The following is a 17,530-nucleotide window of genomic DNA, read 5'->3' on the forward strand; positions in this document are numbered from 1 at the left end:
CTGTCCTCTGGCGGTGAGACTGTAGAATTGCAGCAGGAGATATTACAGTAAAGACCTCAGACTGTAAGGCAACACGTCTTAATTTGAAATAAAATTTTACATTTTTAATAATACACATAATCATTTTTCTTTTTTGTTTACTTTTCATCTATACATTAATGCTGTGTTTTGGGAGATTTTAAGTACTTTTGTACCTATTGACTGCAAAATTCCTCAGCTTGCATTAGCATGCATATGAAATATTACATTTTTATGAAAAGAAAAAAAAACATTAATAATGATCAAAATTAAATATGAGTTGTTTCTGGATATTGATCGTTTTACATGCATAATTCTGCCATCTGCTGGTTAGAATTTTATTTATTTATTTATGTTTTGCAGATATGCAGATAATATAGTTTTATCCAAAAAGTGTAATTACCATATACTTCCAGCAGAGGCCCCATAGAGATCCATTCATTTTTCTAGAGGTAACTAGCTGCTCTTATTACAGCTTTTGTTATATATATATATATATATATATATATATATATATATATATATATATAACATTTTAAAATACATTACATTAGTATTTTTGTCAAAGTTTAGAATTTTGTGTTGTTATTTGAGGTCATTTTAAGTGCCTTGTTATTGCAATAATGCCACATAAGTTGCCACTGAAAGAAAATACTCAATAGCAATTAGGCTACATATTATTTATTTCAACAATCCAAATGTAAAAAAAAATACTAACTTTAGAATAAGAAACTATTTTTTAGTAAATAAAAGTAAAACAAAAAAACAACAAAAAAAAAACAGCAATAAGCAGATAGGAACATGAATGAAGAGTAAACACTGTGTCTGTGTGTGTGTGCGCGTGTGCACAGCAAAATCCCCACTGTTAAATTAACACTCCTCAGTGTACATATGTGTCCACACTACAGGGTGTTAAAATTAACACTGAAGCAGTGTTGAAGTTAATGAGATAATTAAGTGATTAATTAAGTGATGATTGGCCATTAGTGGTGACACCTGATTTTATGGAATTTTTCGTGTCAAGTCACCATTATGGTGGTCAGCCCTTACAGAAAAAACACATGAACTTCACATGTGCAAAAACTCATGTGGTCACATGTGACCACATGCACGTGTGATTTTGCACATGTGAAATTTAACATGTAAAAACATGTGATTTGCACATGTGAAATATGTGGATCACATGTGTTTTGCACGTGTGATTTTGCACATGTGAAATTTAACATGTGATTTGCACATGTGAAATATGTGGATCACATGTGAAACGTGTTTTGCACATGGGAAATGTGTGCTTTTGGAACATTTACACATGTGATTACATGTGAAACACATGTGAAACCCATGTGATCACATGTGAAACATGTAAAATTCCCATGTGAAACCCATGAGCTCACATGTGAAACGTAAAATTCCCATGTGAAACCTATAATCACATGTGAAACCTATAATCACATGTGAAACCCATGAGATCACATGTGAAACCTATAATCACATGTGAAACCCATGAGATCACATGTGAAACCTATAATCACATGTGAAACCCATGAGATCACATGTGAAACCCATGATATCACATGTGAAACCTATAATCACATGTGAAACCCATGAGATCACATGTGAAACCTGAAATTCCCATGTGAAACCCATGAGGTCACATGTGAAACCCATGAGATCATATGTGAAACCTGAAATTCTTATGTGAAACCCATGAGATCATATGTGAAACCTATAATCACATGCGAAATGTAAAATTCCCATGCGAGACCCATGGAATAACATTTGAAACCCATCAACAATCTATGTTAAACCTACACCCCATGTAAACCTGCAACTTCATGTGAAACCCATGTAAAAATCATTAAGCACTATACCACAGAAAACGGTAGGCCTACCATGTTCTTTTGTAGGGCCTATAGCCATGTTTCCCAACATTAAAACAAATAATTCAAATTAAGCTTTTATTTCATTTCAAAATATGCAGTACAAATTGAATGTTTAAAACAAAGCAAAACCAAATTAAAATTATACATTAAAAAAAGCCTCTAAAACGATGATGTATAAGGGCGTGTGTGTGTGTATTGTGTGTTTGTGAACGTGTGTTGTCTCAGTCCTCTGTCTCCTTCAGCAGGCATCCTGTTTTGGGATAGAAAAACAATCAAAGATTAGGGCAGTGCAAACACTATCAGTCTATCCTGATAAACTAAAATTTTCTTTCTTTTCTTTCTGGATTTCAGGATTGTATCTGTTAATTTCAAGTGATGACTGGTCTATGTATATTGGCTGTAGCCAAATATATAAACAAGCAGATCCTACAGCATGCCCTCTAGAAGGTTCTAAGGATTACACATTTATTAGTATCTTTGTAGGTTGGTTGGTGTTTTAACGGCATGCCAGCCAAGGTTCCTTGGCATGTAAGAAGTTGAAATGCTATAAAAGAGCAATAAAAAAAAAAAAAAAACGTATATAAGGTCTTTAAAGTTTCCTTTGGATAAAAACCTTAAAATGGATTTAGTGTCATTGGTATCTTAGCAATACCCAATCCTGTGCCCAATTATCAAGCATTTCTGAAGATCTTAATGAGTTGGTTCAGCTGTGTTTGATTAGGGCTGGAGCTGAACTTTGCAGGAAGGTAGATCTTCAGAAACGTGATTGGGCACCCCTGATATGCAGAATAAATTAGTGTTGGGCGATATGCTCAATTTTCATATCATCCTATCGTCAGCCTGTTCGAGCGGCGATACACGATATTATTGTTTGACTCAGAGTATTCCATTTATTATGTCTGTTGTGATGTAAATAAAGTATTCCAACATGAAATCGGGAAACTTACGGACACATATCTTCTCATGCCATTACATAGGATTTTGACAGTACTTCTGCACAAGATGAAAACACATTTAAGAAAGATTCAAAGTTTGCGCCCGCGAAAAGCTCGCTCTGTCTGGAGTTTAAAATGGATTAACACGTTTACGTGACCATACATGCATGGTCGGCTTATTAAGCATAATCGCATTAAGAACATGGATGTAAATGTGCTCTTATTCCCTAAAAGTGAAAGCAAAATGGTCCTAACTTTTGGCATCTGTCTCTTCATTAAAGTCTGCGTGAATCGGAAGTTGCAACCGACTTTATTTCAGTGTTGAGACGCATTTCCAAGTGAAACGGAATATTGAACAGAGGGCAGGGTTTTACTTTAGCGCTCCTCCTCTCCATCTCTGCTCATAGCAGACTAACGGTTGGAAGGGAGGGTTAAGGATGTTCAAACCCAACTCGTCAAACAGACGTCATCAGAGAAGGGACGCCATTCCAGGGCGAGAGCAAATTTTCAGATTTTGATTAATGATTACCACGACAAACAATTTGTTTTCTGTGTATTAACTTAAACAGATTAATTGTTCACCTCAAGACAAAGTAATGTGCACTAACAAAGTAAATAGGGTCAATTTTGATTTCATGATATACGTTTTCTTTTAAGGCGGTGTTTGAAGCTGCTTTTGATTTTCACAGATGACTGTGTTGCTGTGTTCGGATCTAAAGACCGTTAGCTATTAAGCCTATATATTTTAGTGATATTATTATTATTATTAATCATTTGTAATTGTATTGTTATTAGTCAGTCATTAAATGTTTTGTGAATATGCTATGGAAACAAAAAATGCTGGCGAACAGCAATGTCGTTTTCATCTTGGCTTAAACAACTGTATAAGAGTGATGCGTCTCTTTTATAAAAAGCACTATTGAAAATTTGTGAATAGATCACAAAATAGACTGAGGAATAGACTGATGTTGGATCATCTGGAGATTACCTTTCTGCTCGTCTCCTCAGATCTTTTAACTTTTGTGCCATGCAGACCTTGATCTCAGTGCCTCCGATGTGTCTTTTTGACATGGTCTGTAAATAAATGAGATTGATCATTTTAAAATTTGAAAACAAGTTTGGAATTAGCTGCCAAAGAGGGCCTAAATAATCCAATAATCCATACTGTGTAAAAAAGATGCCAATGATTCGTCAAAAAGTGCAAAAATATTATTTTCATTAGAGTATGACCTCTTTAAATTGGAGACGTGAAAAAGAACATTTTTGTGTGCTAAAGGAGTCATGAAATGGATAATCAAAATATTCTTGATATTTACACATTTAAGAGGTGAGATTAGAAAATGATCATTTACAAACATTGGACATTTTTAGCGCAAAACACTTCGCAAACTTTATGAACTCCAGGAAACAAAGTATAAAATACTGAAACGGCATTTAAAGCGTCAACGATTTAAAGTGCCAACGATTTCGATTTTGCAGCTGACCACTAAGGAGCGAATGTACAGTGAAGTGACAACGTGACATTAGGGGTGTCGAAATTAATCGTTTCAACGATGCATCGCAATGCAAACGAGGACGATTCGGTATCGGTATAGTAATAGACCATAACCAATTATAATGTACTGACACTTTTCTGACGTCATTTGTTGCGTACGTGCTTTGTCGTGGTAGCACTGAGGGAGGCGAGACACGAGTGTAAACACAGCCATAGTGTACCTTTAATTAAAGTTGTATATTATTTCCATGAGGATAAAGATGTTTATGTCAGTGAGTGGTCAGTGTGAAACAAAGCAAAGGCGATACATGTATGAATGATCAAATTAAAATTGTTCACCCAAACATCTAAATTTTGTCATCACTTACTCACCCTCAAGCTTTTCCAAACCTCTTGTTTGTTTAACAGAAGAAAGAAACTCATACAGGTTTGTAACAACTTGAGGGTGAATTTTTGGGTGCACATTTCTTGAAATTACCACCACAAAACTGGCAAAATGCAGTACAGGTGGAACTGTAAAATTGAAATGCTTACCCTCTTGCATTTGAAAGTTTAATTTTCGCAAACGCCTTATCTCCTTTTCCTTGGTTTTTCAGCCTCTCCTCAAGCTCCTTTACATCATTTTTGTAGTCTCTCTATCAGTGTTGAAAGAGGAGAGGTATACAAGAGAAAGAAAATAGAGAAAGCCACTTGAAGTGCTGAAGAACTTTCTAGAATCTTGTAATTATGAAAATATATCTGTTATCTGTTGCTCAGGTAGAGACAACTAATGAATTGTGTTTTGTTTTCTCTCACCATGTACTGCCTATTTGGTGACATATGTATGAAAAATACACTTTTGCCAAATACTCCCTTCTTCAGTTACAAATTGTTCGCAATGCATCAAAACAGATCCTTTTTTAAATCCTGGAGTTTGTCTACTATGTTTGCGATTTTTTTGCGTTTTAAAAGTTAATAATATATTTGTTTCAAATGTACAGTTTGCAAAAGGGCATGTTACAGTCTCATGTTGCTTTAGATGGCTTGCAAGATGGCTAAACTATGTATTTTCCTCACAGATGTCACTGAACTCACAAACTGAACAACTGAATGTAGAAAACTCTCTTGCTTTTTTTTTCAGAGTGAAATCTTGCCAGATGAGTCTTTAACGCACCTTTGGTTTTGAATGTATGTAAATGCAGTGAAGTGTTCTGGTCACGTGCCAGTGTTTCAGTAGATATTGCTGTAGAAGAATTGACTGGCTTTTGTCAGGAAACTTGCAATGACGACAGAGCATCACTTTGGCCACACCCTGATGGAGAAATAAAAGTACAATTGATCACAAAAAATAAAAGTACAATTGATCACAAAATAATAATAATAATAATTTGACGCTTATAAAATAATGTAACATAACTATATTAGTTAGGCCTGTTTCCTTAAATTTGTGATGAAACCGGAGTTGCAACCAGTTTTACACCATATTTTAACGTATTTATAATTGAAATATACTTAGGCTATACAATACAAAGTGTTTCAAAAATTGAAGAACTCTAATCCAAGATTATGTGATCACTAATATAAATCACTTGCCACCAGTGCACGAATTTGAGTACACAAAATAATAGTATCAGCTGATTCACGACCTAGGAAGCTTATTGAGGCACCCACTGATAACGGCCTTGTGAAATGCCGTCCTCAAGAGGTCAAAATGCTGTTTCAAATTGAGCGCCATTTTATCGTACCTGTAACGTTTGATATTCAGGTTTATGTCTGTCTCTTCACGGGACAATTGCAAAAGTTTACACAATCTTAACAGCATTCATCACCCTCACGTTACTCTAAAATAGCGTATCAATGTGTTTAACATTACACGTTTAATAGATTTCAGCATTACTCGCATCCATAAAAGTAAGTTAACGTTAGACATGGGCTAACGTTATAATGAGAAAGACCGCGTTCTCTTCATATCAACTCTTCAGTCTTCACGTTACGGAAACACAAAAATATCATATAATATAGCGAAACTAAACATATTATACATTATAGTAAAACATTTTACAATGTTTTATGAATTAAACGAGGTAATATACCACGTTCCCTAAGCTAAAAGTACGTTATATGGGGGCTTCCCCTCGTGATAGGCCTAACGTTTATAACGGTTTTAAATGTAAACAGTAAACACAACGTTACGCTTGTAAATATCCACACAAAAACAACGAATATGTTTACGTTGTACGAATATGTTGTAACTGTTATATTAATATAATAAGTTTTTGTCGATAAACTTGAACATATTATAAAATTTAACATATTCCGTGCCGAGTGAACTTGACGTAACGTTACACTTAATTTTCTCTCGGACATAACTTATAAAATATTTCTAAATACCAATCACAAATAGGTCTCAGGACGCAACAACACAAAAAACATCGAATATGTTTTACATTTTTGTCGTTATTAGGTCTAAAAGTGATCATTTATTCAGTGGCACTTACCTGAAGTTAAGTATGACTTTGACAAAATGTCTCCAGCAGCAGCACCGCAGCCGAGCCGGCCGCTGCCTTGTAAAACCAGCAAAGTCAAATGAGCTGTATCCTTCCGCGAAATCAAATGAGCCATAATCCAGATCCTTCCATGTAGCGATGCGCTTTAATTTTGTTGTATTTATTCCCAAAAATAGACGGCTTAAATTAAATATTTAAAAAATAAAGGTTTTATATATTAAAGTTTTGTGGCCATCCGCTCTCATAATGCAGAAATATTGATAAACATTGATAAATGTTGTTTTGATATTATAACATTTTATTTATTATATATTAATTTTAACAACAAAACAAAAAATATGCTATATTTTATTAAAATATTTTATAGCATAGCTGGCCTTAATACTTTTAGCAAATATTGGCTAGATTTGTGTTTATTAGTCCAGTCAACATTAGCCATTCTAAAGTTGACTGGACTTGAAAATATCCCTTCCTTTTTTTTTTAAATCTATTTTTGCAGACTTAATATAATATGTCTTCTTAACTAATCCCAAGCATGAATATTAACTTAAATATTTTTGCTCTTCCAACATTTTATTAATTAGTGTTTTTACAGTAGGCGATAGATAGATAGATAGATAGATAGATAGATAGATAGATAGATAGATAGATAGATAGATAGATAGATGTGTGTATGTGTATGTATATATATATACATATACATACATATATATATATATATATATATATATATATATATATATATTTATTTTTTTTTTTATTTTTTTTTTTTTTATATGAACTTCACAATAATTTTCATCTTAATCAATATTAATCTGCATAGCTCTGCTTATGGGGATGAATGAAACATCAACATCGCGTAAGTTGTGTTTGGGGATTTGTCCATTAACATATAACATTTTAATTATGAACTAGATTCAAAAGATCCGAGTCAGTAAAATTATCTGAACTTCCCATTACAATGAAGCTGAAAATGTGCAGTATTTGTGACGTGGCAACATGATTCACATGTTAAAAATTAACATGTGTTTTCCACATGTGCCACATGCTCCATTATGTTCACATGTGGTGACATGTTGTTCACATGAGAACACATGTGATCACATGGGGTCACATGTAATCACATGTGGAAAACATGTGATAACGTGAAATTCATGTGTTTTTTCTGTAAGGGTACATGGACATTCAGTATGGAGACATGGTACTGGAACAATTCGTGAATATGTTCCATGGCTTATGCGGTAATGTTTAAGAAGTTGTGCCCTCTTTTCTGATGTGTATGTGCATAACTTACATTTCCACTGCATTGCAGCTTATCAACTGGTATTCTAAAAATAAAAAATAAAAACAAAATGACATCAATCAAAAGTCAAAGAACAAACAACATAATCAGATGCATAGACTGGTTTTTCTCTCCCTCTTTTTTTTTTAATTGTTGGACACATGCAAAGCAGTAGGTCAATGAGTTAAATGGAAACATCACATGCATTAGGTATTATTTGAAAACCAAGACTGTTAAAGTTTTCACAGTGACAATGCATCATCTCGGTCCATTTGAAAAATAAAATGCAATTGGCGCTTTCATGTTTCATTTTCACTACAATCTCGAGGCAAGACAGCCAATATTAAAATGAAAAGGCAAACATGAAAAAGAAAATACAAAGCTTTTTTTTACAAAGCTTTTTATTAAAGTCCAACTGAAATCAAAATTGACCCTATTTACTTTGTTAGTGCATATTACTAGTCTTATGGTGAACAATTAATCCGTGCAAGTTAAAACACCGAAAAAAATTGTTTGCCGTCGAGTGAATGCAGCCGTGTCTCTGAGCTGCCTGTTCAAAATTGGCGCGTCCAGCTAACATTATCACAGTACGTTATGCTGAGCGTCAACGAAAATCATACCATAACAAACACAACATTTAAACTGAGGTGACCCATTTGACACGATTTGTAGAACTGTCACTAAATTTTGATTTCTGTGACTGTAACGTTAAACATTCGCGTCTGCATCAAGACCAATCATTAGTTCAAATTACTCACTAACCCTGCCCATCACTACAACAAATTAACGAATTAATAGTAAGTAATAGGCAACCAGGCAGCTGGATTAAAGATATAAAGCGGCAAATAAGTTGTTTGAAGAAAAATTGCTTCAGCACAGTGGTCAAAACGTGTTTGTTAAAGTTCTTAACATGGGCTAATATATTCAACAAAACAAGAATGCAACTAACAAAGTACAGACATTTGAACGATTAAGACTAGCAAACAAAAAAAATCTGAAAATGAGGTTTTAATTAAAAAAGTTTACCTTGAAATTCACGAAGCTCCTCTCTGCAAAAGCTGCTGCATGTGCTTCTGTGCAGTGGGGGAGGGGGAATTGTGGACCAGTACGCATGCATAACAGCCTGTCTTGGACATTTTGAGTAATTTTACTTAAATTACGCTAGTTATGGGAGCTATATTTTTCGAATATTTCAGCAACAATATAAAATTTGTAGTAAACTCAACATTTTGGCTAAAATCAAGTAAACTTACTAGTATTTTTATAGTAAGGAATACTATTCGATTTTACAGTGCACAGTTTATTAGATTTCACTTTATTTTGACACTACTAACTCACATTAGAGTGTTAGACGAGTATTAGTTGATTAGGGTTGGAATAAGTTAACGTAGTAACTTATACTCAACAGAATGTCCAAAAGGGACCATCAAAATAAAGTGTTACCGATAATTAAGTCATTAATGAAGTAATGATTGAGCATTCGTGATAATACTTGCTGTTAACGCTATATGAGTACAATAAACATTTATGGGTTCATGTCAGATTTTGTTGCTGATTTGATATGTTATTTAATTGACTGGCAAGCAGTTTATCAGATTTCAGGATTTCCCCATTCAAGATAGGACTTGGTCTTGCATGCCCGAAATAGCTGCCCGGAGGCATTGCAAATATGGCCACAGAGTGAACAGATTTTTCCTGAAAGGGACTCACATGGATCACACCCTTATAAACGTTCACCTGGAGGCAAAACAAAGTCTTCCTCCATTTCCCGCCAGTGATTTTTACCAGGATTGTACTAAGTACTAATGTACTAAGGCAGCGAATAATAAAAGAGTAAATTCAGTATACAGCTTATTGATGATGCATTCTATATTCTATGATTTCCAAACCCAAAGTTTCACATCATCGTTTTCCCATTGAAAACTATAAAGCTTGATGTGCAGTGCGCTGCATTCATATTCTTGGCTGATCTGCTTGCATGTATATAGTATGCATCATCAATCAGGTGTTTACTGAATTTGATCTCTTAATTTCAGTGTTTTATACATTTAGCCTCGTTTTTTTTTTTTTTTTTTCTGCCGTTTTTGAAATAGTGATTGAAATACTGCGTCAGGGTGCACAGAAATTAGTTTGTAGTTTGTTCACATATCTTTGTTTTTCTTCTCTTGACAGGTGATCTTAATATTCGTGGCTTGACATAGGTGGGTGAAAGACTGGAAGAACTGGAAGATGCCGAGCTGTCTGCATGGACTGAGAAACGACTACTCCCAGATAAAACAAAGGACGTTTCTGGAAATTAAAATTTGATTTCTCTCTTGCAAAATTAGCATTCATAACACCACAATTCCATGCTCAGGTTAGTAACGGACTAAAATTCAGCTTACGTGGTGCAGAGGGGCACACTGACTAAAGTTTTAGAGATCCGACTAACACATTGGCATTAATCATGTATATTTAGACTGTAGAGGATGATAATGGATTTTCTGTTAAGACCAACCTACTGTAAATAGAGGTGAGCCTCAACTTCTGATTATTGTAATATTATTCTAACTAAGTGTACATGGGAACCCATGGCATGGTTAAATAAAGTTACTGAAGTTAAGTTGGTCAGCTTGACTCTATGGTAATGGCCATGACCTCTGGTATAGTCTTACCTTAATTAAGTGTGTTCAGATCTATGGGGACTAAGTAATATTTATAGAATATATATTCTAGAATGAGCAAAGTGTAGTATGGTCCTCTAGGATATTAGTCAAACGCCTCTGTCTAATGACCAAGACTGATGAATTTGTGATTATGAAATTGTATACCCATGGATCCCACATCTCACATCCCAGGCAAAACTCAAAGTGTTATAGGAATCCAGCTGAATGAGTGTAGTTTTAATAAAGAGTTAAATAGAATAAATCGAAAGCGTAGATAAACTATCACACAAATTACCAATAATCAATTGGCATTCTAAATTTGAGGTCGTGATAAAATGGAGTCAGATAAAAGTTTAATTGGAATTAAATTACTTTGCCACGCTGAAAAGATAGAACGTGCAGTAAACAGTCACCCTCCCAGAAGGCACGACCTTGCGGCGAGGAGAGGAGGAGGAGGGCGTGGAGATGGTGTGGGGATGGTGACAGGAAATGGCGAAGGGATGGTGATGGCAGGCAGCGGAGGAATCGTGACAGATGGACGACAACGAGATCCCAACGGCGATGATGATGTACGTACGATGGCACAGACCTAGAGCACAGTGACGACAGCCCGCGGCGAAGTCCAGAGAGGGAGGAGCCAAGGTGGTGTAGAGGCAACTGACGGAGGCAGAGCCTATGGATCCCAGGGTGCAGAGGGAGAGCCAAGCGACATCGCTGGCACAGGAGGCCTAGGCGATGCCGCGATGACGAGCATCTGAGGTGCAGCCAGACTCCCTGAGGAATGCCAGTGTGATGGAGGACCGAGGCGTACCTGAATGGAAGGAGGAGCACGCTGCAGCCGTAGGGGTGGAGGAACAGAGCATAGCAGAAGAACCACAAGTCCATGGCAGAGGTGGTGTGACAACTGAACAAGGGGGAGCACGTGGGATGAGGTGAACCTGGTAGAATCAAAAGGCTTAGGGTGTCTAGTGGAGCCGAAGGTGGGAGGAGCCAAAGTTGAGCCAACAGGTCGACGGGCCGAGATGTAGCGAGGTGATCAGAGGCCGGAGGCGTAGACACACGATCCACTTGCTCAGGTGTTGATGGAGGTATCTCGACCTTAGGCTCGACATCACAGGAGATGGCGAAGGGATGGGAACATTTAAGAGAACAGAACATTGTGCTGTTTGGAATAAAAGAGAGTGATGGGGAGGAGAGGGAAGAGCGACATCAGAAAGATGTAGACGCCGTAAAAGATGTGTTTAAAACGTGTAAGGTCCGTACAACTGTGCATTCCTTCGTGAGAGTTGCCTGGCTTGTAAAATACAGCAGGAGTGAGGGTGCAGATGAACCTGTGAGACTGTGGAGACCTGTTCTGGTTGCTCTGCAAAGTATGGAGTTAAAGATCAGCCTGTTCAGGAAGATCTCTGCGCTGCACCAAACGGACAAGCATAGAAACGTAAGATTAGCAAATGATCTGACAAAGACTGAGAGAGAAAAGGAAAAGGAGCTATATGAAGAAGCAAAGGAAAAACAGCGGAAGTCAATAGGAGAATACACCTTCAGAGTCTGTCGACCTCCCTGGGCAAGGAGAGTGGTGAGAATCCTTAAGACTGAGTGACTTAAACAGCCTGATCCCGTCTCTGTTAAAGTAGCACAGGAGTGTAAATCTCTGCCTAACATCTTATGTTTATACATCAATGCAGATCAATTTCATAACAAATTGCCTGAATTTGCTGTTCGTTTGAGATTACTCCCACTTATTCATATTATAGGAATTACAGAAGTTAAATCAAAGAGTCATAAGCAACAGATGATCCCAACAGAATTCAACTTGGATGATATAGAGGATTATAATATGTTTTAAAGGAATATAGAGAATGATATAGGTAGAGGCTTACTAAAACTTTAGAAGCAAAAGAAATGGTAACTGTTTCAGAATTCCAAGAAAGTATTTTTGTTAAGATTAAATGTAGCAATATCGAGAATGTGATTATTGGATTAATTTACAGGTCAGATAGTGGAACAGAGAGCAACAATGATAACCTTTTGGTTTTACTAGAAGACGTGTTGATTATAAAACATTCATACAAATTAATTATGGGGGATTTTAATTTGCCAAATATAGATTGGAGATTATTAGAAGTGAAGGGAAATAATCCCATATCAATAGACAACAGGTTTTTGGACTGTATTCAAAATCTATGGTTGTTCCAACATGTTTTAGAACCAACAAGGTGGCGAGGTGGTGATACACCACATGTATTGGATCTTATTGTAACAAATGAGGAACACATGATAAATGGCATTCAATATCTAAGCCCTTTAGGCAAGAGTGATCATTGTGTCTTGTTGTTTAAGGTAATTTGTTATACACAAATGTTAAATAACGTACCCACAAGAAGGAACTATAATAAGGCCAATTACACAGCAAAATCCCCAGTGTTAAATTAACACTGCTCAGTGTTTATATGAGTCCACACTCAGAGTGTTATAAGTAACACTGAAGCAGTGTTAAAGTTAATGAGATAATTAAGTGATTAATTGTGTGATGATTGACCATTATTGAAGACATCTGAATCACTGAAGGAGAAAATTAATTTTTAAAATGGTCACCATTATGGTGATTGGTGTTTAGTTTAGTTGGACTCTTGACCCTTATTTTAATAACTTTAGATTTTGTTTGGCTGCTGTAATTCCGTTATAACAGCCAGATGAACAAAGAAAAAAGGAGATCTGATGGTGTTGGTTGTGTTTTAACATAATCATTAGCTGGCCTGAATCACTGAACTCATTGAGAGAATAATTTCTGAGTTTACCTTATGGATTATAAGTTTACCTTATGGATTATAGCAGAACTGTCCTTGTAGAGCATACCATTTAGCCTTTTCAATTAAATCCAAATGATCAAATCAACTTCAAAAAAAAAAAAAAATAAATCTTAAAAGTATTTTGTGTAGGCACACACAGACATCAAGAATTTGCATATGAATTTCAACAATGGTGACAAACAGATCAACTCTGAACATAAGTTCATTATTTATTCATGCAGCAATGCATGATGGGAGCCATTAATGTGTTTTGATTGGTGGCACCCAGAATGCACTGCAACATGCTTTATAATTGTCACCATTGTTGAGATTCACAGGCTGAGTATTGATGTCTGTGTCTACAAACAAAAGTTTTTTTGTATGTGAACAAGTTTTAAGAGATTATTTGGATTACATTATAAAAGTTACAAGTAGTATGCTTTTCAAGGACAGTGCTGATATAATTACTAAAGTAAATCTAACTCAGAAATTGGGCTCTATATGAGTTCAGTGATTCAGATTAATTGGTTGTGAAATAATGATTATGTTAAAACACAACCAACACCATCAGATCACCTTTTCTCTTTGTTCTGGCTGTTATAGGTACAGCAGCCAAACAAAATCTAAAGGTAATGATTTAAGGGTCAAGAGCCCAACTAAAGCAAACACTGATCACCATAATGGTAACATACCAATTACGTTTTTTACCTTCAGTGATTCTGCTTGTTAATATCAGGTGTCTTCAATAATGCTCAATCATCACACAATTAATCACTTAATAATCTAATTAACCTTAACACTGCTTCAGTGTTACTTATAGCACCCTGAGTGTGGACTCATATAAACACTGAGAGTGTTAATTTAACACTGGGGATTTTGCCAGTTCCCTGCTTAAGCACGCAGGGAACTGGAGAATTTTGATTGGAAATCACATTTATCCAATTATGATGTTAATAAAAAATGGGTACTTATAAAGTCTAATTTGGAGGAAATAGATGAGAAATTTGTACCTATTGTTAAAATTAGGCCCTATAATAAGAATAACAATAATAATAAAAAATACTTCTTTCGATTAGACGATATTACAAAAGAAAAAAGAAAAGAAAAAAATAATCTTGGAAGGAAAGCATTACGAAATAAAAATCCAGAAATACAGCAGGCTTATCGGAGAGTTCGAAACATTGTGAGGATGAGAACGAGAAATTTAAAGAGAAAATACGAAGAAGAAATAACCAAGCAATCTAAATATAAACCAAAGGTTATATGGAATTATATAAATAAAAGGACAAAAATAAAAACGGCAGTGGGTGATCTATATTGCAATCAGAATAATACTAATTCTATAAAACAGAGAAAGATATAGAAAAGGCAGATATATTGTCAGAATACTTCTGCAGTGTATTTGTTGAAGAGCCTGATGGGCAGATACCCGAGGTACCAAGGTTGGAAGTTCAGCAAACAGAAAATATTGAAATAACAGTTGAAGATACAAAACGGCTTTTACAGAAAATTAATGTATATAAATCCCCTGGACCGGATTTGATACATCCTAGGATTTTGAAGGAACTGGCGACTGAGATTGCTGAACCGCTAACAGTACTATTTAACAAATCATTAGAGGACTCCGTTTTACCAAATGACTGGAAAGAGGCTCAAATTAGTGCAATTTTTAAAAAAGGAAATAAATCTCTAGCTGGAAACTATCGACCAGTTGTTAGCAAAACAATGGAAAAATTGATAAGGACATATATAGTCAATCACATGAAAAGTAATAAATTGTTTAGTAGTAAACAATATGGTTTCATATCTGGGTGGTCAACCTCTCTTCAGTTACTCACAGTTTTTGATAAATGGTCACAAGCCTTGGATAGAGGTCAAACAGTAGACTGTATTTATCTGGACTTTCAAAAAGCCTTTGATACTGTCCCTCATAAAAGACTATCAAAGTTTAAATCTTATTGTTTAGACAACAGAGTTATTTATTGGATACAGGATTTTTTGCACAATAGAAAACAACAGGTGGTAGTGAATGGTGCTGCCTCAGATTGGAAGCCGGTGACATCGGGGGTCCCACAGGGATCAGTCTTGGGCCCTGTTCTATTTGTAATATATATAAATGATCTGCCAGATATGATGCAGTCTGATGTTTACCTTTTTGCGGATGATACTAAAATTTTTAGAATAATAACAAGTGACACAGACCGAGCCTATCTTCAAGAAGATCTATGTAGCACGAGCAAATGGTGTGACCAGTGGCTATTAAAGATGAATCCCGAAAAGTGTAAACATTTACATATTGGGGGAAAAAATGACACTATAGCCAATTATGTAGTTGGGGATATAGTGGTGAATCCTGTACGTGAGGAGAGGGACGTACAGTACAGTGTTGTGGTGGATGGTTCACTTGAATTCCACACACATATTTCTGAAAAAGTTTAAAAAAGCAACATCTATGATTGCATTAATAAGAAGAACTTTTCAAAATTTAGGTAAGGATATATTTTTACCATTGTATAAATCCCTGGTAAGATCACATCTTGAATACGCAAGCTCGGTCTGGTGTCCATATAAATTAAAATATGTAGAAAAAATTGAAAGAGTCCAGAGAAGAGTTACTAAATTAATTCCAGGAATGAAAAATATGTCGTATGAAGATAGATTGAGGAAATTAAGTTTACCAACACTCAAATTTAGGAGATATAGAGGTGATATGATTCAGGTATATAAACTTGTACAGGGAATATACAATGTAACAGTTGAGCCTATTCTTCAGTTCTGGAACAATAGATAGACACGAGGGAATTCTTTAAAACTCTACCCTAGAACATGTCTGTCTGAAAAGAGAAAGAACTTTTTTACACTTTGTGTGGTAAAATCATGGAATGAGCTTCCAGAAGAAGTTGTGTGTTCCCCTTCTATTCATTCCTTTAAGAACAGGTTGGACGCATTTTGCCTGTCAAAAGATGTTATGTATAACTATAAAGCTTGTTATTAACTAATGTAATTAATTTATGTAATTTAGTTGTGATTGTTAGAAAAAACTTCAATTATGAAATTGAATGGGTTTTTATAAAATGTTAAAATATGAATTTTATATGTATATATATATATATATATATTTGTTTGTGTTTTTAGAGTCTGGAATAGAGGATTGTATATCCTGTACCAGAAATCTTTTCAATAAATTTCAATACATTTAAATAAAAACATCCTTAAAACATTCTTTGAACATTACATTCAAATGTTTTCTTTAAAACATTAACCAAACTTGTAGAGAATGTTAGCCAACGTTCTGAGAACGTTTCCTCCTAGCTGGAATCAGAGTCAAAAGAAGTTATTTGTGCTGTCTAGATACAGTGATGAAGGTTCAGATAAATAAAGAGTCTATACAACCCATAGTGCTGCGATGTAGCAATGTAGAACGAGAAACGGGGTGGGATAGGGTGAGAGATGATCCCTCCGTACAGAAGTCCATCAGCCAGTCCTCCGTTTCAAATTCCACCAAAATACCCGTGGCGACTGATGTCGTGGGTTCACACCCCTGGTCAGACTCAAAACGGAAAACTTTTTATGCAATCATTCGGTCACGCAAACTTTTGAAAATGGGATTCAAAGTGCAAGATTTGAAAACTATACCATTTTGTGTAAACTACAAATACGCACATTTGTGAAAGCGGTGATGTCATGCACATACGTGTTACGTGTTTAGTCAATAGCCACGTAGTGTTTCTTTACAAAGTGACATTGCCAACTACTGGCCTGGCATGAATAAAACAACGTTTTTTAATCATTAAAAAATACTTTTTATATTTTTGCTTTATTTATTTTTTAGAGTGAATCAATTACTCAAGAGTTTTTGGGAAAGCAATGAAACAGAACCGTGAACAACATTCTTCATGGTTTAGCACTGAACCGGGAACTGTTAACATTTTACTTTGTTTGTAATGTGTCCATCTCATATGACACTAAATGACAGTTAATGTCATAATGAGTTAAT

At 35.3% G+C, this 17,530-nt stretch overlaps 1 long non-coding RNA gene across 1 annotated transcript; it reads right to left on the minus strand.

The window, feature by feature from the left end:
- Nucleotides 1-2,020: 2,020 nt before the first annotated feature.
- Nucleotides 2,021-5,626, minus strand: LOC311066989. The gene is made up of 4 exons (XR_014603156.1): nucleotides 5,485-5,626; nucleotides 4,866-4,966; nucleotides 3,825-3,910; nucleotides 2,021-2,151 (listed from the first exon to the last, which is right to left on the minus strand). It is a non-coding gene; the product is annotated as an uncharacterized lncRNA (long non-coding RNA).
- Nucleotides 5,627-17,530: the final 11,904 nt, after the last annotated feature.

Source organism: Abramis brama (genome assembly GCF_963993115.1).
Source record: "Abramis brama genome assembly, chromosome: 1".
In the NCBI taxonomy this organism is placed as follows: Eukaryota; Metazoa; Chordata; class Actinopteri; order Cypriniformes; family Leuciscidae; genus Abramis; species Abramis brama.